At 39.4% G+C, this 24087-nt stretch overlaps 1 protein-coding gene across 3 annotated transcripts in view; it reads right to left on the minus strand.

Moving 5' to 3' along the window:
* Nucleotides 1-24087, minus strand: part of dab1a (DAB adaptor protein 1a) — a 552095-nt gene that overhangs the window by 515471 nt on the left and 12537 nt on the right. For all 3 annotated transcript variants that reach the window (XM_057840958.1, XM_057840955.1, XM_057840956.1), the window contains exon 2: nt 21792-21935. The gene's annotated coding sequence lies outside the window, so the exon portion shown is untranslated. The remainder of the gene's footprint in view (nt 1-21791; nt 21936-24087) is intronic.

Here is a 24087-nt window from a genome sequence, read left to right on the forward strand (position 1 = left end):
ATAAAGTTGCTGCAGTTACAAAGCTTGTAGTTGATCTCAGGATCGAACTGACGGTCCACTGCGAGGCGAGCCACCGTGAGTCCTAGCCCCTGACCTCTCGGCCGCCTCCGGGAGTCGTGCCTTCCATCATCAAAGTTGAACGCATGTAGTCTCGATACATGTTCATCAACGTACAGTAAGTGTTGTGAATGTGAGGCACATCAACTTGTCTTCCCTTGCCTAACAGCGTTTTCCACCTGTGAACAAACGAACAAAAAACTTGCATTTATGCGTTGACATAATTATGCCATCTACATGTACTGAATAGCAACAGATATAGTAGTTGTGGTAAATAATATTAAAGATCATCATAATTACAATCATCATCGTAATAACAATATCAAAGGCAACAAGTCGTTTCATGCGCAAGATTTTAGCTTTAGTATTTTTTGAGCACCCGACACATGAAAATGCAGGGATGGGAAGAACATACCTTCCATAGCACAGTGGCAACATGGCTACAAAAACATCCGGTCTTTGTAGTGACACGTCCTTGGTTCCACATCGGCCTTCATGAACATGTTGTCCTCCCCTGTCGTGATGATGGCAGATGGATGCAATATTTCCAAATTATCTTTTTTAAGGGATTTTGATGAGTAATGTTCCTCCAGCTCCACTGTTGTTTTGGATGGAGAAATTCTGAAACGGAAGTTACTTGCAGACATGCGGAACTAAAGCGGAAGTACCTTGGAAACTTGTCTTTATAATAATTACGTTGAATCCTCGACCAAATCACTCTTGAGACACCCCTGCCTGGTTGCAGTAAAACTTTCGTCCTTTTTCCACCTAATCCGGCGTTTGAACTCACCGTGTGTTTTGGTTTATCACAGTGAAAGCCAAATGCTCTGCCTGGGTCTCCCCCCAATGGGAAGGCGTGGTGCAATGTTTGTGGGAGCTGTCTTGTCAACTGATGGTGAACTCTATGCCACACCATACATTTTACATTTACTAGAGTAGATTTGTGAAGAAGAAACACTTCTCCTACTCCGAAGAGGATAGAAATTTCACAAATTATCAAGTTAAATTGTGAAGGTAATTGGAAAAAAGTGACATTTATAAGATTAATCGATTATAAAAATAATCGTTAGTTGCAGCCCCGTGTTAATAATAATTTTTGAAGTGAGTTGAGTTCATCGTCACCCTTTAACACATACAGTAGGGCAAATAAGCATTTAGTCAACCACCAATTGTGCAAGTTCTCCGACTTGAAAAGATTAGAGAGGCCTATAATTGTCAACATGGGTATACCTCAACCATGAGAGACAGAATGTGGAGAAGGAAAAAAAAACAGAAAATCACATTGTTTGATTTTTAAAGAATTTATTTCCAAATTAGAGTGGAAAAAAAGTATTTGGTCACCTACAAACTAGCAAGATTTCTGGCTGTCAAAGAGGTCTAGCTTCTTTTAATGAGGTCTAACGAGGCTCCACTCGTTACCTGTATTAATGGCACCTGTTTTAACTCATTATCGGTATAAAAGACACCTGTCCACAATCTCAGTCAGTCACACTCCAAACTCCACTATGGCCAAGACCAAAGAGCTGTCGAAGGACACCAGAGTCAAAATTGTAGACCTGCACCAGGCTGGGAAGATTGAATCTGCAATAGGTAAAACACTTGGTGTAAAGAAACCAACTGTGGGAGCAATTATTAGAAAATGGAAGACATACAAGACCGCTGATAATCTCCCTCGATCTGGGGCTCCATGCAAGATCTCACCCCGTGGGGTCAAAATGATAACAAGAATGGTGAGCAAAAATCCCAGAACCACACGGGGGGAACTAGAGAATGACCTACAGAGAGCTGGGACCACAGCAGCAAAGGCTGCTATTAGTAACACAATGCGCCGCCAGGGACTCAAATCCTGCACCAGCAGACGTGTCCCCCTGCTGAAACCAGTACACGTCCAGGCCCGTCTGCGGTTCGCTAGAGAGCATTTGCATGATCCAGAAGAGGACTGGGAGAATGTGTTATGGTCAGATGAAACCAAAATAGAACTTTTTGGCAGAAACACAGGTTCTCGTGTTTGGAGGAGAAAGAATACTGAATTTCATCTGAAGAACACCATACCCACTGTGAAGCATGGGGGTGGAAACATCATTCTTTGGGGCTTTTCTTCTGCAAAGGGACCAGGACGACTGACCTGTGTAAAGGAAAGGGGCCATGTATCAAGAGATTTTGAGTGAAAATCTCCTTCCATCAACAAGGGCACTGAAGATGAGACATGGCTGGATCTTTCAGCATGACAATGATCCCAAACACACAGCCAGGGCAACAAAGGAGTGGCTTCGTAAGAAGCATTTCAGGGTCCTGGAGTGGCCTAGCCAGTCTCCAGATCTCAACTCTATAGAAAATCTGTGGAGGGAGTTGAAAGTCCGTGTTGCCCAACGACAGCCCCAAAACATCACTGCTCTAGAGGAGATCTGCATGGAGGAATGGGCCAAAATACCAGCAACAGTGTGTGAAAAGCTTGTGAAGAGTTACAGAAAACGTTTGGCCTCCGTTATTGCCAACAAAGGGTATATAACAAAGTATTGAGATGAACTTTTGGTATTGACCAAATACTTATTTTCCACCATGATTTGCAAATAAATTCTTTAAAAATCAAACAATATGATTTTTGGGGGGGAGGGGGGGGGGGTTCCACATTCTGTCTCTCATGGTTGAGGTTTACCCATGTTGACAATTACAGGCCTCTCTAAAATTTTCAAGTGAGAGAACTTGTACAATTAGTGGTTGACTAAATACTTATTTGCCCCACTGTATATCTAAAAAAAATTTGCACGAAGCAAAAAAGCAGAACGACGGCTTGTGTTGCAATAATGTATGATTGAGCAGAGAACTATGTACAAATTTACATTCATACCTATGGCCAATTTAGTCTTCAACAAACGTAACTTATGTAAATGGACTTGGAAGCTAGTACCAAAGAGAGAACACGCAAGCCTGAAACATGACAGATTTGAACCCAGAACTTACCTTGTCGTCCTAACCATTCATCCACTCTGCTGCCCATTTCCGCAATAACCTGAAACCTGAGGAATATTTTACGCAGCTCTCCCCAGCTGATAAAGAAGCGTGTCCCTGGTTCTCGGCCACGCTTGAGCGCGCCGTACTCAGGCCTCTGCTGCTCATTAACCACGACAGCGAGAGGTGAGCGCTTCAATCAGGATATTAGGACAGAAGATGAAATGGACGGAGGAGGAGGAAGGAGGAGAAGGAGCTCTGCAGAGTTTTCCAAGGTTAAAAGAGGGGAGAGGAGGATATTCTCTGGCGAGCCGCCCAGATGTGATGTATCGTCCTGTGACTGTAAGTGTGTGTGCACGCGCGCACCGTCCACCTAACGCCTCTTAACAGTAATAACGTATTCCCTCCCATTAATGTTATGGATCAGAGGGCATATTATCGATCCGCCACCTCAGCTATATAGTCCCCTCGCTCCATTTCCCTCACTGACTTCATTCTTCTTTTTTTTTTCCTTCTACCAGGGCCACCGCTGCAGCTCTATGGCTTTATCTAAAATGTCAGCATGGCGGATATTTCACACGAACTTTCTTTAACCTCATGTGTGCTGTGCACTTTAAAATCTTGACTGTACAGTGCTTGGAAATAACCGGGTTGCATTTGAACCTTCCAATGAGAGCATTAGCGGTAAAATTTACTTACTAATTTTCGTTTTTGAATGTGTGGTTACGAGTCGTACGCAGTTATAGAACATTTTACATTCCACCCGTCAAATCACACTGTAATTCACCATTCACATTCAATTCACATGCTTCATTCATTCATGTTCATTCAGTAAATTGACTTGTCCTGAGACAAAAATGTTTAAAAATTAAAAGAAAATAATGCTTGAAAGTTTTATTAAAATAGCAAATATCAGTCATTACTCACAAAGCTGGAAAACAGTATCACTGTAATAGTACAGCGGCAATTAAAAAAATCCTAAAATCCTTTTGGATCAGTTGAATACTAGTTCTTATATTACATTCGGTAGTACATTTAGTACATTCCCTTGCCCTAAGACCAAATAGCAGAAAATGTAAGAGAAAGGAATGGTTAATGGTTATATTTTATTTAACAAACAAACAAAAAAAAAAAAAACATCAAATAATTCTAAATTGGAAAATAACTGTGCCCTGGACAGCTATAATAAAAATACTTTGACTCTTTTTTAATTATTTAGAATCCGTTGAATTATTGTATTTGTTGACCAATCACTAAATAAATATAAACTCACTCCTCTAGCCAACACACACGGGCCCATCAAGTTTGATGAACATGTAAGTCATAGGCTAGGTTCATATCGCAGGTCTTAATGGATAATCCCTTTTTTTTTTTTTTTTTTTTGTCATATCTGTTTTTTTGGCACGCCCATTCAGACTGCTTTTGACAATTGAGCCCGTTTAAGTATAAGCATCAACTTAATGCCTCACTCGAGTCTGAAAAACATATTTGAGCATTAAGACCTGCGGTATGAATCTAGCCATAGTCTATAAATCACGCTGGACAGACGGACAGACATATTCTTGTGATTCATAATGTAATACAAAAAGATGGGCCTCAGGAGTGACTTCCCACCCATCAAGTGTGAAATTAAACAATCATCTATATTTTTTATCTTCCCCTTTTAGAATGTCTGTTAACCAAACATTCTAAAAGAGAATAGACTGAAACATAACAGTGGAGTTAAATTACAGTGTATCACAAAAGTCAGTACACCCCTCGTATTTCTGCAGATATTTATATCTTTTCATGGGACAACACTGACAAAATGACACTTTGACACAATGAAAAGTAGTCTGTGTGCATCTTATATAATAGAATTTATTTTCCTCTCAAAATAACTCAAAATATAGCCATTAATATCCAAACCCCTGGCAACACAAGTGAGTACACCCCTTAGAAACTATATACAGCCCTAAATGTTGAAATTGAGTACTGCTTGTCATTTTCCCTCCAAAATGTCATGTGACTTGTTACAGGAGTGCTGTCAGATTGAAGAGGTTGGGGGCGGGGGGGGGGGGGGGGGGTCAACCTGTTAGTGCTCAGACTAGGAGCGGGAACCTCTTGGTACCTCACGATACGATATGCGATACAAAGCTCACGATAACGATCTGACGATATGGCGATGATACGATTATCATTACATTGGTCGGAAAATCAATTCTAGGATATTCTACAAACAACTAACTAATAAACAGAAAAAAAACAAGCTTCTGCTGTGAATTGGACTGATTTTATCACTAGTAGACAGTGTTGTCAGTAACGCGTTACTGTAATCTGATTACTTTCTTTCACTAACGAGCAATTTAACACGTTCATTTTTCCAAGCCAGTAATCTGATTAAAGTTAGTTTCCTCAGTGCCTGTGCGTTACTATTTTGTTGTTTCCTCATACTGTATGTAGAATGAAGAATACTGTAGTCATGTACGAAGAGCATTTGAATAGAAAAACTGCTTGAGTTTGGGAGTGAGTGACATCACATCGTACGTTTTCTCATCTGAAAAAAAAACGGGTCACGTGTATTACCATGCTGTGTGCGCGCCGTCTGCCACGGCGGTCAACAACGTAGTTAACATCAGAATGCTAACAGTAAAGGAGCCGGAGAGATACAACAAATGGCTGCATTTGCTCACTGGAGATACAGCCATTACTTCACATTTCTGTCTAATAAAGATGACAAAAATATCTCAGTGCGTTGCAAACTCTGCGCTGGCTCAGAAAGACTGTCGACCGCTAAAAACCCAAAATCCAATTCAACAAGGAAGCACTTGGAATTACAGCACAACGCGAAAAAACTCGAAACAGAGCCGAAAGGTAACGAGACAGCCAGCACTCTACAGTTTGTTTGTAATATGTGAAATTATGTACATTTTATAGTTAGAGTTTGTGATCATAGGCGGAGTTTCACATTTGTGGGACTGGGGGGAGAAGCATGTTGCAGACTCTGAAACAAAAGTCAAAAGTTTGGACACACTTCATCATTTTGGCTTTTACATATTTTCACTGCACTGTAAATTCTCACTGAAGACATCAAAACTGTGAACAAACATGTGGAATGGCAAAAAAAGGTGAAATAACTGAAAACAGGTTTTGCATTCTACATTCTTCAAAGTATCCACCTTTGAGGTCTCCAAACTTTTGGCCAATATTGTATATAAATATATATATACACTATGCATCTTGACACTGTTCGAGTTCAATCAACTGTTCAAGTTGTTGCTGGTAGCGTTTGAAAGCTTAGGTTTAAAGAAATTCTAAATATCCATCTTGCCTCCTCTGGTGTAGTCTTGGCTCAGCAAAGCAAAGCATAGTCTCCAAGGTGCTAGTCACATGATCCGTTCGAAAAATGATTTTGACCCATTATGAAAACTGTGTGTTGTAGGATTTTTGTTCATTTCAATAATTTTTGTTGTTTGTTTTATTGCTCTACAACTTTTGTAGACAACATTTTAATGGCTAGGTCTTTATTTCCAAGGGGAAGTTCAGAATTTTTTACACTAGGCTTAATCTTGGAGTTAGCAGGGGTTTAATTAGTCGTTGGAGTTGATTTAAACAAATTTCGTGCAGTTTGTCAGTTATTTGTTTGTTTTAGGGCTCCGGAATGGCTAAGCTAGGGCGAGTCAATGGTGGTTGAAATCAACTCCATCGACTAATTAAACCCCCGCTAACTCAAAGATTAAGCCTTATGTGAAAAACTCAATTACACACGATGACATATTTCTGTTATTTTTATGTTGAGGCAGCAAAATGAGAAAAATTGGTAAAAAGTAACTGATAAGTTCATTTTAAAGTCACTTAGTTACTTTGATAATAAAGTAATCAGTAAAGTAACTAGATTACTTTTTTTGTGTAATCAGTAATCAGTAATTAAGTTACTTTTTTAAGTAATCCGTAACAACACTGCTAGTAGATGTCCAATTGATTTGAACGTCTATTTCCGGTAGTGTCAGCCAATGCCAGGCAACGAAGTAATTTTGGGCCATTTACCTGTTAATTTTCAGCTACTTCCTGTTGATTTTGGGGTATTTTATGGGTCACTTCCTGTTTATTTTGAGTTACAGAACAGGAAGTGGCCTGGGAATCAACCAAATGAATAGGCAGTGACTCAAACTCAACAGGAAATTACCTGTAAATGCCCTAAAATGAACAACAAGTGACCTGTAAATGCCCTGAAATTCGGACAGAATGACTGTGAATGTTTGAATGAATGTTTTTTTTTTTAGACATTGACAACATTTTAAAACGATATCTCGATTCTTGGCAGGAGCATATCAATAATCTTTTGGGATACATAGTATCACGATATATCACCATTTCGATATTTGTCACACCCTAGCTCAGACCATACGCCGCACTCTACATCAAATTGGTGTGCATGGCTTGTACCCCCGGAGGAAGCTTCTTCTGAAGGCGGTACACAAGAAAGCCCACAAACAGTTTGCTGAAGACATGTCAACAAAGCACATGGATTACTAGAAACATGTCCTATTGTCTGATGAGACTGGCGGGCTTTCTTGCAAGGGGTGTTCTCACTTTTGTGACACACTGTGCATAATAACTTCAGTGAGTTTCTCAAGCCATGACTTGGCAGCTCGGCCACAATCATTTGTATATTTTTGCTGAATAATGTCAGACCTCTTGCGGAAAAAAAAAAAAAGTTTCTCTACATTCTACTAAAATGTAAAATGACAAATTGCACATGTCAGCTAAACACCCCCTTTTTACAGTGTAACAACACATGGCCAAGGAAGCTGATCAAGGTCAAGGTCTCTGTTTTTGTCTGCACTTTATACCAGTAATCATTTTGTAATCGATCTTCACCTATTGCCTTTCTGTCCCATAGAAAGAACAATATTGATTTCTTAAATTCTATTTCACCATCATGCTAGCGGAGATGTTCTTTCGTTGCCTCTCCCAATCTTTAGATTTAAAGGCATTATTCATTGTCAAAAGCAAGAATTATATTGATTTTTGACACCTGAACTTCAATTTTCAGGAGGGAGATAAAAACTTTCAGGGGCTAAACCTATTGCTTTTGATTGATATCGGATCAGAGTTGAGGTCAAGGTTTACGTGGGTGCAGAGCAAGATGCTCGCTAATTTTGAAAGATATCTGACACTTGATGCATAGGTTAGCAGAGTTCAAGTTCACAGAGTATCAGTTTGTGTTAGCAGTCTATATTAGTAAGAAATTGTCACTGTAGCAGTTCAATACTATGAATTTAGAAACAATCACTGAAATTAATATACAGGGTCTTTTCAAAAATTGTGTCTACGCATTTTTTAAATCAGATGATTTAGATTTCAGGCTGAAGATGCTGAGGTCAAAAGTCGCATCAACAATTTAAGGACAAGGAAAGAACCCACAGGATTTACAACGATGACTAACCCAGACAAAAAGCAGCGTTTCATTACTTGTCTGTCTCATCTGAGACACAAACAGAGACGCCGCAGTGGCTACAACCCAAACAATAAAAAGCCGCACTATCATTCCCCTCACTGTAAGAAGCCTCCGTGACACAGCCGATGGATTCATCGCAACGACAAATAGTGGCGCTCGTGACGCTCAGAAGGAAATGAAAAATGGTGCGTGTATCTTGTGTCCCGCTGAGTGGCAGGCAGGATAGTGATTGTGTTGACTAAATGTGATTGCCGAGGAGTGACTCTCTGGAGCCAAAACATCAGAGTTATTACACTCACACTAATATTACTGGCTGACAATCACCTGCAAAGCATCTCTAAGCACATTTGGACGTGTATGTAGAGGGCAAAATATTCCACACACAGACAGACACAAAGAAGATTATATATTAAATATAACGCTAACAAATTACTGTATTGCACTTTTAGGACTATAAGTCGCCCTGCAGTATACAGTTACAACAGTAAAAAAGCTCTGGACTATAACTCACATATTAGGGGAGAATGTATTTTTCAAAACTGAGACCACGAACAGACGTTTCGTATTGAAATGCAAGTTGTAATATTAACAGAATAAGAAACAGCAGGCTAAATACACTGCTGGCCAAAAGTATTGGCACCCATGCATTTCTGTCAAATAGAGGTCAATTTCTCCCAAAAAATGATTGCAATTTCAAATGCTTTGGTAGTAATATCTTCAATTATTTTGCTTGAAATGAAAAAACACAAAAGACAATGGGGGGAAAAAAATAGATATAATTTTACACAAAACTCCAAAAATGGACCGGACAAAAGTATTGGCACCCATTGAAAAATCATCTGATGCTGCTCTAATTTGTGTAATTAACAGCACCTGTTACTTACCTGTGGCACATAACAGGTGGTGGCAATAACTAAATCACACTTGCAGCCAGTTAAGATGGATTAAAGTTGACTCAACCTCTGTCCTTTTGTGAACCACAATGAGCATGGAGAAAAAGAAGACCAAAGAACTGTCTGAGGACTTGAGAAGCAAAATTGTGAGAAAGCATGGGCAACCCCAAGGCTACAAGTCCATCTCCAAAAACCTGAATGTTCCTGTGTCTACCGTTCGCAGTGTCATCAATAAGTGTAAAGCCCATGGCACTGTGGCTAACCTCCCTAGATGTGGACGGAAACGATAAATTGACGAGAGATTTCAACGAAAGATTATGCGGATGTTATGCGGACATCCAAACAAGATTAAGTTGTCCTGCAGTCCAAGGGTAAAACAGTATCAACCCGTACTATCCGTCGGCATCTGAATGAAAAGGGACTCTACGGTAGGATACTCACGATGAACCCACTTCTTACCCAGAGACATAAAAAAGCCAGGCCGGAGTTTGCCTAAACTTACTTGAGAAAGCCAAAAACATTTTGGAAGAATGTTCTCTGGTCAGATGAGACATAAGTAGAGCTTTTTGGGAAAAGGCATTAACATTGAGTTTACAGGAAAAAAACGAGGCCTTCATAGAAAGGAACACGGTCCCCACAGTCAAACATCGCGGCGGTTCCCTGATGTTTTGGGGTTGCTTTGTTACCTCTGGCACTGTACTGCTTGATCGTGTGCATGGCATTATGAAGTCTGAAGACTACCAACAAATTTTGCAGTATATTGTAGGGCCCAGTATGAGAACGCTGGGTCCCTCTCAGAGGTCATGGGTCTTCCAGCAGGACAATAACCCCAAACTCACTTCAAAAAGCACTAGAAAACGGTTTGAGAGAAAGCACTGGAGACTTCTGAAGTGGCCAGCAATGAGTCCAGACATGAATCCCGTAGAACACCTGCGGATCTGAAAATGGCAGTTTGGAGAAGGCACCCTTCAAATCTCAGAGACCTGGCACAGTTGACCTGAGAAGAATCGTCTAAAATTCCAGCAGAGCATTGTAAAAAACTCATTAATGGATACCGAAAACGGTTGTTCGCAGTTATTTTGTCTAAAGGTTATGCTACCAAGTATTAGGCTGAGGGTGCCAATATTTTTGTCCAGCCCATTTTAGAGTTTTGTGTAGAATGATCATGATTTAATGGTGTTTTTTTTCATTCTGTTTTGTGTTTTTTCATTGCAAGCAAAATCAATGAAGATATTACTAGGGTTGTTCCGATCATGTTTTTTTTGCTCCCGATCCGATCCCGATAGTTTTAGTTTGAGTATTTGCCGATCCCGATATTTCCTGATCCGATTGCTTTTTTTTTGCTCCTGATTCAATTCCAATCATTCCCGATAATTTTTCCCGATCATATACATTTTGGGAATGCATTAAGAAAAAAATGAATAAAACTCGGACAAATATATAAATTCAACATACAGTTCACAAGTACTGTATTTGTTTATTATGACAAATCCTCAAGATGGCATTTACATTATTAACAATCTTTCTGTGAGAGGGATCCACGGATAGAAAGACTTGTGACTTTTTATATTGTGACTAAATATTGCCATCTAGTGTATTTATTGAGCTTTCAGTAAATGATACTGTAGCCATGCCCAAATGCATGATGGGAAGTGGAACAATGACTGTGCGTAGTGCTACCAATTGCTATATCTTCTCTGCGTTGGGAAATAACTAGGGCTGTCAAAATTATCGCGTTAACGGGCGTTAATTAATTTTTTAAATTAATCACGTTAAAATATTTGACGCAATTAACGCACTAGCCCAGCTCAGACAAATTTAAATGTCAGTACAGTGAAAGGCCAACTTGTTAATTGTGTTTTATGGAGTTTTTCTGCCCTCTGCTGGCGCTTGGGTGTGACTTGCATATGTTATGTGGCGTAATGTCGCCCTCTGCTGGCGATTCGGTGCAGCTGATCATTTGGGTTTCGGCGCGCTTTTCTGACGTTATTATATGTCGACGCGAACTCACACTAATAGACAGTGCTATTCAGACCAGCTAACGCCTGCATCCAGTATTCAGTGGCAGTTCTCATAGCCTCATCACACTGTTTGTGTCTAATGCATGCATCGCTTGTGAGTTATATTCTTCCTTTGTTTATATTCATGAGCATTAGATAGTTATTGGTGATGTGTATTTGAATTTGTTCACATATATGGTGAAATGCAGTTACATTGTTAGATGCTTGTGAGCTAATTGGCTAGTGCTACTGCTCAAATGGACACGTGTGTGTACATTTTATGTGATTTTGTGATTTATGCAAGTTATTGACACATTGCCTTGTTTTCAGTTTTACAAAAATACAAGAAACGTGCTCCTGTCAAAAAGAGATGACTTCAGTAAAGCCCATGCAACTTTGCCACACCGTCTGATTTCTTTTTGGAACTTCTTATGTTCGCTATCTGTCAATTTGTGTACTCACACACATTGAGGACAGAATAGGGCTACTACTTTATTTTTTGCTTGAAAATTTTACAAATTTTATTAAAACGAAAACATTAAGAGGGGTTTTAATATAAAATTTCTCTAACTTGTACTAACATTCATCTTTTAAGAACTACAAGTCTTTCTATCCATGGATCACTTTAACAGAATGTTAATGCCATCTTGTTGATTTATTGTTATAATAAACAAATACAGTCCTTATGTACCGTATGTTGAATGTATATACCCATCTTGTCTTATCTTTCCATTCCAACAATAATTTACAGAAAAATATGGCATATTTTATAGATGGTTTGAATTGCGATTAATTACGATTAATTAATTTTTAAGCTGTAATTAACTCGATTAAAAATTTTAATCGTTTGACAGCCCTAGAAATAACATAAGGTATTAAGAAAAAGGTCATTTGCTACCTTGCTTCCCCACATTGCTTCCCATGATATTTTCTAATCGTAGGGAGAGGGATTTTAAGGCTTTAGCCAATTTAAAAAAAGGCTCCAAAGGCTGCCAAAATTCACTCTACTCATTATATGCTGCCTTTTATCTCTCTATATAGGTAAAACGGCGCCATTACAGATTGAGCGCGACAATGCGTGAGTGGGTCGTGCAACGCATGCATTAATTGCGTTAAATATTTTAAGTTAACGTGATACATTTTTTTAAAAAATTAATTACCGCCGTTATCGGGATAAATTTGATAACCCTATCTTAAGCCTAAACGAAAGACTGGATGAGTGTAACATATTATGTCTGTAACGTTAAATACAATTAGAAAACGATTTAATTAAAAATATATATATATATTAAAAAAAGGCATGGCCGATATTTTTTTGCTGATTCCAAAACTTTGAAAATGACGTGATCGGACGTCCGATCGATCGGGATGCCGATCGATGGGACATCTCTAGATATTACCACCAAAGCTTTTGTAATTGCAATCATTTTCTGGGAGAAATTGAGCATTATCTGACAGAATTGCAGGGGTGCCGATACTTTTGGCCAGCAGTGTAGGTATTCAGGAGGTTAATGTAAGATAATAATGGTTATTCAGCTACACGATGCATAAACAACAAATTACTGTGACAATGTTCCCTCCTTGGTTATGTCAGTCGGTGTGAAATAACATTGAAGAACCAGAGAAATTACATGTTTATATACAAGTTGCACAACCAGTCAAACTATGAAAAAAGTGACCTATAGTCTGAAAAATAAAGAAACAAACATGCAAATACTGTACTAAATATACCATTTAAACCCCTAAACCTTGACATGAGACGCCAGACCTAAACCTTGATCTGTTAACACACAACGTGAAGTGTAACTTCCAGATAGCACATAAACAGTATATCTCAGTGTCCTCTCGAGACCAACATCATGAGGGTAATCACCCTCTTCATCTAAAGAGGAGAGGAATAGTCTTTGACCAAATTAGGCGATGCCACTTCCTGTCAGAGTTAAGCAGCAATCAGCGGTGACTGGACAAGGTCATGGCCAAGCATTGTTTCCCTGAGAGCTCTCAGAAGCTCTTAAATGGAGCATACGGCTTGTGAAGCTCATCATAACATTACTCAACCTTTAGCCAGTGGGAAGAAAATGATGGTGTGTGACAGTTTAGCTTCAAACCCTTTTAAGTCACCTGTTGCTCTACAAATTTTGGAGGGGGATCTTTAGTGCTCAAAACCTAAAAACATAAAAACGAAGCTGCCCAGTCACACTTGGGATTGTGTTTCCATGGCAATTTGGGGTAGAAGGCTGCAAAGAAAAGACAGGGCATGATATGAAATCAATCACTATAATTCACCGAAATCTAGCGATCGGTCCTTCCGCCTGGTGTAAATTTTTGGGGTTAATTACTTCATTGCTTGGGTTTTATAGGGTTAAAGCTATTTTGAGGAGGCATTCCTGTCATGCAAATGAGCCACTGCTCATTCTGCCCCTTTCTTCTGCGGGTTATGCAAACTTGTGAACAGTGTCCACCCAAGGTCAAAAGTTTTGAGACACTTTCTCATCCAACTGAATGGTGAAGTGTCTCAAAACATTTGACCGCCAGTGTAAATTACTAACGGGGGGTGGCGATAGGGGTTTTCCAAGAAAGGTAGCATCTGATACGGGACTACTAGAATCTCAAGACAAAAATAAGTCGTAAAAACTAGGGCTATCAAACGATTAAATTTTTTAATCGGGTTAATCACAGTTTAAAAATTAATTAATCGTAATTAATCGCAATTCAAACCATCTATAAAATATGCCATATTTTTTTGTAAATTATTGGTGGAATGGAAAGATAAAACACAAGATGGATATATACATTCAACATACTGTACATAAGTACTGTATTTGTTTATTATAACAATAAATCAACAAGATGGCATTAACATTATTAACATTCTGTTAAAGCGATCCATGGATAGAAAGACTTGTAGTTCTTAAAAGATAAATGTTAGTACAAGTTATAGAATTTTTATATTAAAACCCCTCTTCATGTTTTCGTTTTAATAAAATTTGTAACATTTTCAAACAAACAAATAAACTAGTAGCACGCCATTGTTGATGTCAATAATTACACAATGCTCATGGTGCTGAAACCCATAAAATCAGTTGCAGTGACTCACAAGTACCAAACACAAGTAACAAATGGACATGACACTGTGCTGTCATTTTAATCTGTTTGAGTGGGGCATGTCCGTTAAATGCGTCAAATATTTTAACGCGATTAATTTAAAAAATTAATTACCGCCCGTAAACGCGATAATTTTGACAGCTCTTGTAAAAACAGTAAAAGCATGAATTCCCTCTTCAGCGGTGGAGGAATAACACTTTTAAATAATGAAATCATGAATGTAAAACAACCAAACTGCCCTTTACTCTTCCTTATTCATCTATGTTAATTAATTCAATTCTGTATACGGACCACTAATGGAGTGCAAAACTAAAGAAAAACTATTTCTGGTGTATCATGTTTGACCCATTTTAGCTTCTCCCCTAATCAAATACAACAGGTACATCAATAGGCACTCTGTTTGTGAGCCTTAAACAACCATTGTCAAGTACAAAAACACACACACTACACGACCGTGGCCTAAATATAATACACGCAATCATCCTCATTCCGCTGCAATCCCGAATGATGAGATTGCACCAAGATGGAGATAAATGAGCCCTCATTATAGCCGCGAAGGGAGAAAGAAAAGCTCTCCTCGTTTTCATTGCCTTTGTACCGTTATTTACCACAACCAAGGATCCTTTAAAGGACACAAAGAGGACATACAATAAATATGTGCATTAATACGGTGGCACATGAAAACATGCTGCACAACAAAAGAAATATGTGCATTTAAATTGCTCATTCATACATGGCATCTACAAAGCACCATCCACGAAGACTGCCCATGGAAGAATGATAATAGGATTCTCCCGTAAGGATACGCAGTGCAAAAGCCCATACCACTTCCACGACTTAACTCCACGGCCATCACGCCGTCACCGTATTATGGGCACGTCCCATGATTGAAGCAGATCTGAGCAATCAAAGTTATCAAAACGCTGCTTCGTAGAGAGGCAGACAGTGCGAGACTGGTGTAATTGGATTTTCCCCTCACGGTTTAACAGATGACGCCCGAACGATGGTGGTGGTGGCAGGGTTACAAGAGGCTCGTGCGGATTCAGCAAACACCATATTGCAGATGTAGACATCAAAATGTAATATCAAAGCTTGTATGCACTCTCAGTACTCAATACCAATACGAACAGTCAATATTCAGCACTGTGGCAATAATCAGGGTTCTTGCCCACTTTTAAGTCATTTTAAGACCTTAAAAATATTAATTTAAGGGCAAAACATGTCGCGACAATATCTGAGGAAGGATAAAAACAATTTTATTTCACTGTAAACACAGAGTTGCTGCCACAGACCACTGGTGTTTTTCTCCCATCATGTGCAACTCGAAGGCTTTGACCCTCTTTGTTCCTAACGACAAACATAGACAAACCTTTGCACCCCTAGTGCAAAGTCTGCAAAAAGACTTTGCACTAGGGCTGGGAACCAGAGGCAATGTATGACTTTTGTGGCAAGGGGGGTAAAATATGTTGATGACCCTAAAACGCAGTGTCAGCAATAGAATTAATTTACAAGATATATGCTCGGATAGTAGCTTAGCCCATGCTTGTACATACAGGCATCCCAGCTCTGTGTGTGTGCGTGTCCGTGAGTCCGAGAACGTTTTTCTGTCTTTCCTAGTGGAGAAGTACACGCCGTATCCTTTTGACCGAATATTCCGGCCAGGAATATTCATAATAATACGTTAAAAATGAGCGTTTTTATTGTTTCCCATCATTTTCGAGGAGAATTCTGAATCAGGCTGCTTAGGACAGCTGTGTTTTTGGCCAAAGATCTTCGTCCATTAAATATGGTACAACCGGTAGTGGCTCTGTTGTATAATTAACGTCTTTAGTGAGCAAACTGTAACTCCGCTCACCATTTTGGCGGTGGTCTCCTGTGTTTTATGGTCCACATCTTCATTCCTTGGTTCTCGTTCAGTGGTTGTTGTCATTTTTGAAAGCTTGGGTTTGAAAAAATTATGTAAATGGCAGAAAACACAGACAAGACGGAAAAAGCAGTTTCTGCTCTTGCACTCCTCTTTAAAAGAAACTGCTGTATTTTAAGCTAAAACAGCTGCTGTGTTTGATAGAACAATATGTCTATATGCTGCCATAGCAGATTCATGGCACATTAAGCCCCCGAACTATTTTTAATTTGTCCGTTTTACCCTGGAAACCCCCGTTTACAGACGTTGCGCAACCGCTTTTGTTTTAACCCAGCCATAAAACAAAGGTAATTAATTATATTATTCAAAATGTCTGTCGTTTTTAGCTTAGAATCATTCATTGATGTATCATATTTCGTTTAAAAAAAAAAAAAAAAAAAAAGACTAAAAAATTATTCACTCATATATTTTAAACTTTTAAACAAATTATGTCACAATGAAAAAAATGGCGTCTGTAAAAAAAGTCATGGATATGTACCTCATAACTATCACTTAATTGTATTTTTTTATTTATTTTTTTTTTTTTTTTGTTACTGTCACATTTTCTCCGATATGTTAGATGATAAATAATTAATCCAAACAAAAAAAAAGTTGAAAAAAAAAAAAAAACGTTTAAAAAGGTAAATATATGAAAAAGAAAATCTGTACCACTCCTTGATGTCTGCGATTTACGCATCGCGACCCTATGTTATATTACCGCGTTTCACCCATAAAATCCCCAAAAAATCCAGCTGTGGCCATTCACAGCTGTGTCTTGACACTCAGTGATACATGCTACATGGAGTTTTTGGATCGAAACAAAATACGTACGCAATAATATCTCGTTAAAGTCATGGCGTCTGTAATTCTGTTCTCGCGTGCGCTCACCTCCAGATAGGGTTTTGCTGTTTAAAAAATATTTTTTTTTAAAAATGCTCTCTTGCTCAAAATTTTTCTTCCCCCATAAAATTGAGATTTTAAGCTTTCCAATGATGTATCACACATGCATATCGGACAATTTTGAAAGTTGGCTAAATTGGGGGTCTCAGAGCGGAACTTCAAGTCTCCTGAGAGTTTTCCGCCATATCTATCTTCTGTCCTCAGGTGGTTTTTGCTAAGCAGAGCAAATGACCGTCTCTAAGTTGCTAGTCACATGATCTGTTCGAAAAATAATTCTGACCCATTATAATTTTTTTTTTCATATCATTCATTTTTGTTGTTTTATTGCTTTACAACTTTTAGACATTTTACCAGCAAAGTCTTAATTTTGAATTCATATATATATACAAAAAGTCAATTACATGCAATGAGATTTTTGGCCACCAGGGGGTGCTATGCCCCCTTGGCGCCTTCTTAATCTATGCGTATGGTGGAAACCTCTGGGTACCTCGCAATACGATATAATTTGCGATACAAGGCTGACGACAACGATATGGCGATACAACATTTATCGATACATGGGTCCGGAAATCTTCCTACGATATTCTACAATAGAATTGGAATTAATTTATCACTAAAAGACGTCCAATCTATTTGAAGTTGGAGGGTGCAAACCAGCAAATGAAGATTCATTTATACACTGCCATCTCTCCCATTTCAAACGGATTGGACATATGTGGCTGTCAGTGGCAACCAATGCCAGGCAATGAGTTCATTTTGGGGCATTTGACATCATTTCCTGTTGATTTTCAATCAATTCCTTTTCCTGTTGAGGCATTTATGGGTCACTTTCTGAGGATTTTGGGGCATGGACAGGTCTTTTCCTCTTGATTTTGGGTTACTGGAATGGAAGTGACTAAAGAATGTCGCTGACGTAAACAGAGTTTGCCGACAGTCTACCGTAGTCTATAACAATCCCAAACTCTCATATTTATTGCACGGTCATTATTCAAACAAATAGACACCATTAGAAGTTTTATGGCAGACTGCAGTAATTTCCCTGGCATTAAACACCTCGTCTAGAAATGTAATACCTACTGCAAATTTCCACCAAATTTAAGAAAATTTAGGACTTTTTAAGGACCTGTGGGAACCCTAAATATTAACTGCTCCAAAAAAGATGAAAGGTCAAACTCAATCAAGTCGATCACTACTAAGATATCAGCCAAATACTGGGACAGACAACAGTTGGAATGGATAGGCAACTCTCAAGACAACCACTTTAAGGGAGGGGTCTGCAATTACAAAATAGTGCAGCTCTCTAAGAATATTGAAACGCTTTGTTGTATGAAAGTTTGTTGCTCCTCTCAAGTGTGTGAAAGAGAAACCAGGAGATAGGAGAGGAGACCAGGAGATGTGGCTTGACCCATGCAAGGAAGGAATACAACCAACCAGCAGGAAGATAACTGCGAGAGCGAGTACTATGCAGGTTTCTGCTTAAACTGGCCGAGGGCCTGACATCCACAAATAAGGCCTGTGTTCAGAGCTCAACACCCTTCAGCCCAATTGGTATTTGCCAGAGATGTCCTTCACCACCTTCACGGATGAGAGCAAGTTCCCACTGTGACTGCCCTTTGGTTTCAGGATGTGATCATCAGGCCCACTGTCAGACTGTATTATGGTGTCAATGAACAATGCGTTACTATTGATGCATGGAAACACTCACACCTTATGTGGCTGGGGTGTGTCAACAGTAAATGCTCAATTCAGTCATTGATAGCATGGACTGGAATGGCCATTCCCCATATATGAACCCAATTGAGCACCTATTAAACATCACGATGATGCAACAGAAACTGGGGAATGATGCCCTGAGGTGCGCTGGTCAGAGATTCCTGAGACGAACATCTTTCATTTAATCAGGAGCATGAAGGTCATGGATACAGCATTTACTATGCAGACCTGAAGGATTACTTCTTTGGATTTCAAATGATCAGTTTAGGGTTTTCTCCTTGAGACATTCAACTATGTAATAAATCAAGGGTTTTTTTCTACAGTAAATAATTTATTGCACTTTCGTGTGGTTTAGATTTTCCTGTATTATTTGGGATTCGTTTAATTTCGCGCGGGTGAGTGTTGCTGAGTCACACAGGCACTACAATGGATTAGGCTGAGTCACACTTGCTACCTGATTAGATACATATGCACTTCATCTCTCTCCTCCGCCCCCTGACTATTGAACATAATAAACAGTGAGTTGCAGCAAGGAGGAAGCTAGTCAAAAGGGGGTGCTAGCACATTCTGTGTTTAAAAATTACCATAAACAGTTTACATTACATCAGATTCCAGCATTTGCAAATTCATTGTAGTGACAAGACAAGTTAATGGAATGACTGTCACTGAGCAAGATGACTAAAACGGATGGCAGAGTTTGACCAACCTTTCTGTATGTTCCTAACAGATGAACTTTCAGATGTTGGAAAACTAGTTGTTTGCTATGATTATGAACTGTGACATGTCACCTTCATTCTAGCCAATGTGGATTCCACTCTTGTTCCTTTCTTATGTTGAACTGATTTTTTTTAATCCTGTGCAACAGCTTCTAATAAGATTTTTTCTAGATATGTTTTGCCGATAAGGATACCTAGATTTTTAGACAATTAAAAATAATGGGCGGCACGGCAGATAAGTGGTTAGGGCAGGGGTGGCAAACCAATCCTGGAGGGTGGCAGTGGGTCCTGGTATTTGTTCCGACGGATTCAGCACAGATAATTTAACCAATGAGGTTTCAGTGGAAACAGGAAGGAACTGACTGCAATCAACTAATTGCATTTGTAAAACACCAGATTGGTGGTGTCATATTGGGTTGGAACAAAATCCCACACCCACTGCTGCCCTTGTGGAATACTTTGCCCACCCCTGGGTTAGGGAGTCTACCTCAGTTCCAAGATCTAGAGTTCAATCCCAGGCTCTGGCCTTACTGTTTGGAGTTTTCCCGTTCTCCCCATGCCTGCATGGGTTTCCTTCGGCTTTCTCCCACATCCCAAAACATGCATGATAGGTTGATTAAAAACTATAAATTATCCATATGTGTGATTGTGTGTATGAAAATTTGTTTTTCTATATGTGCCCAGTGATTGATAGGCAACCAGTTCAGGATGTTTCCTGCCTCCTTCTCAATTATCTGGGATAGCCTCCACCACGCCTGAGACCCACATGAAGATAAGTAGAACGGAAGGTGAATGAATGAATAAAAATAAATGAAACAAGTGAATGACTAATCATATTTTTTGTATTAAAGGGTGGACTGCTAGTACCTCCTTAAGAAATGCTCTGTTTACAAATATAACACGATGCTCTTTTATTATTTTAAAATTCTAAAGAGAAGTAGTCCCACACGGCGGAAATGTTTGCCTAGTAGTTGTATTTTTTTGAATTGCTGTAAACACACGTGAGTACTGGATCGTGTCCGATCCTGTGACTGTCAGATACTCCAAAAATAGCCGCATTGGTCGCCGATATTACAACTGCGTATCAGATCGGAACAATACTATTTAGTACGATTCTGTTTGATTTACAGCAATTCAGTAAAAGCCTCTATGTAAATAAAGTTGGTTTTGGGTTAACTAGCATCAGTAACTCTCACAGGTTATTCCTTGTCACATTTTAAGGTTAAGAGGTTACAAATTGATGTGGGTGCAAGCTGCTTTGGGTAGCTTTATGGGCTTCATACCACCTTCATCTGTCTCCTGAGGCATGAGTAAAGATGTCTCATAAATAAAGTGAAGGACAGTCACTGTGACGTGTTGCCAATTGAGACTGAGAAATGATGACCGAGTAGCCTGCAGGCTGTATTTGGGGAGTTTAGATTTACATGGGAAGCATGAAAACCTGGTCTGAGTTCTTACAGGGCCGGTGTGACGTGTTATGAGCTGATGTGAAGCACATTTCCACACAGAAACTGCCAGAAAAGCAGCAAGCCAGCGCCCAGCCATGCTGTGATTGATATCAGATTTCGCCCCCACCAGAGTACAACAAGCCATTAAGAACAAACACGTCCATCAGCGTCACAGAGCTGACACAACATTCGTATCATCATCTTTCATATTTATATTCCCCTCGCCGCATCCCTGTATTACATACACTATAGGCTAGCTACTATAGAAAATAGTACAGTTAATTCTGAGAAGTCGAAACGGGAAGAAACTCATTACCAAGACATGACGAATGAGACATATGTAATCCCAGATGCCCTCGAGTGGCAGTGAGAAGCATTACGAATAAAATTAACGTAATTGAGATGCAGTCACACCGTCACTTTTCTTTAAATATGGACTTTTGATGGAAAGATCAGAATAAATAAATCTTAAGTACAAAATGTTGAGTTTGAATCCCGAGTCTGATTCTCTCACATTGTTGAATATTTTGTTCTTAAAGTTGATCAGAAATCAGTGATGTGTTTTACAAGGTTGCTCCCCGCTAAGCATTCACTTAAAGTTTATTTACAGTAATAAAGATGATACAGTGCATATATTTCATATAAAGTAAGCTGACTGGTCACACACCTGATGGACAGTAGGGTCACTCCCAGATCTTCCTCTCGGCCACCACCCAGCACTCTTCTTCCTCTTCTCTTTTTTTCCCTTATTGGTCCAGAAAGCAGAGAATCCTTGCACAGGCAGGAAATCCCGACCTGCTCCGGCAGAAACCTGTAGAGAGCGAGTGCAGTTAAAGACGTCTGCTGGGGTGGCGGACGGATAAGAGAGAGAGGGTGTTTAGGCGAGACGAGTGCACCGGCACGCAGCCGGTGTGGGTGGATGGGGTGGGGGGGTTGCTGGCTCACAAGTGGTTAGCTCGACAGTCACCGCTGCAGAGCTCAGCATCTCGACATACCCCGCACCCCTCCATCAATGCACGCTCCCTCCCAACCTGCTTCGCTGTTACCACGTTACACCAAATAGCAGAATCTCCTCTCATAAATGTCACAGCCAGCAAATCCGATGACAGTCCTCCTCACACAAGTTAATATGTTCTCTTAGGTATTACCTGAGGTGCATTTGCACATGATTAATTTTTGTTTAGTTATTTTTAGTGGTGTATTTAAACTTTAGGAACACAATTTCTACACGATTAACTTCTGTATAGCGAATGTCATGACGAAGCATTTTTTGAAATGCCATCACAGCATCATGAATACAATGATGGAAAAAAAAGATTTGGCAAAAACTAGCCCTAAATTGAAAATTTTATTTAAAACCTTAATCCAAGAAACTTTTGCCTTGACCGTAACATTTTAGTATGAAATTACAGTGGTACCTCGACATACGATCGCTTCAACACACGATCTTTTCGACATCCGGCGTAAAATTTGACCCGCCATTTGTTTCTACATCCAACGACATGGTCTAAATACGATGATCTGTTACAGCACCGCCGTTTCTTTGTTTTCCCGCACCGCATATTTTCTTGTGAGAGAAATCAACATGGGTTCCAACAATGCTAGTGCAGGTGGTGAAAAAAAAGGAAAAAGGTGATGCATACCATTGACATGAAGATGGACATGATAGAAAAATATGAGCGTGGTGTGCGCATCCATAATATGGCTCAACAATACAGCCGTAGAATGTCTACCTCAGCGGTCGTCATCCGTTCGCCAGTCTTTATAAGTTAAGGTGGCAATTATTATTGTGGTAACATCGCCGAAGAAATCGCCAGCTTCGTCAGGTTTCTAATCATTTATTCCATCAACTTGTGCAACACAACACGCCTAGTGTCCCCCGCAGCAAGTAAACAAAATGAAAGTAAAAAGGCTCACTCTGTCAAGTCAGTCACACGATGCGTTCAGGTACACCACGCAAACACATTCGCCACATTAGATCCCGGTTTGTTACATTACTACAGGTATTAATATTACTATTATTATATTATTATTCAATTTTTTTTCCCATAATTTATTTGTGTTGCTCTTTGTAATTGATATTCGCAATAGCAATAACATTATTTATTAAGAATTTAGTGTAGGTTTTCGGGCTGTGGAACGAATTAATGGAATTATAATGTATTCTTATGGGAAAATCCTGCTCGACATACGACCATTTCGACTTACAGACAAGGTCCTGGAATGAATTAAATTCCCATGTAGAGGTACCACTGTATTTTTTTTTTTATAGTATTAACAGTATTTTGTTAAAAAAATACAAAAACGCTGCAATGGGCTAGCAATCAGTTCAGCCCAAAGTTAGTTGGGATAGGCTCCAGCCATTCCCTCACCCCTCGTGAGTACAGTGGTGCCTCTACATACGAATTCAATTCGTGCCAGGACCTGGTTCGTAAGTCGAAATGGTCGTATGTCGAGAGGCGTTTTCCCATAAAAATACATTATAATGCGATTAGTTCGTTCCACAGCCCAAAAACCTACACTAAATCCTTAATAAATACTGCTGGCGCAATTACAAATACCAATTACACATATCATCAACAAATCAATTATAACTACAAATCGGATTAATAATTGTCACCTTAACTTATAAAGACTGGCAAACAGAGATCAGAGGAGGACCGTCGAGATCGTAGACATATTCCAGACGTATCATTGAGCCAGTTCACTGACGCGGACACCGCTCTCATATTTTTCTATCATTTCCATCTTAATTTCATTGGTAAGAGTCACCTTTTTCCTTTTTTTCACCACCTGCATTAACCTTCTTGGGACCCATGTTGATTTTTCTCACAAGAAAATCCGCCATGCATCCGTTTTGGGGGGAAAACAATGAAACTGCAACGCTGTCATAAATCGTCATATTTCGAGCATGTTTTCATATGTCAAGACAAATGGCGAGTCAAATTTCACATTGGACGTCA

The sequence above is a fragment of the Corythoichthys intestinalis genome, chromosome 7, assembly GCF_030265065.1.
Source record: "Corythoichthys intestinalis isolate RoL2023-P3 chromosome 7, ASM3026506v1, whole genome shotgun sequence".
NCBI classification, from domain to species: domain Eukaryota; kingdom Metazoa; phylum Chordata; class Actinopteri; order Syngnathiformes; family Syngnathidae; genus Corythoichthys; species Corythoichthys intestinalis.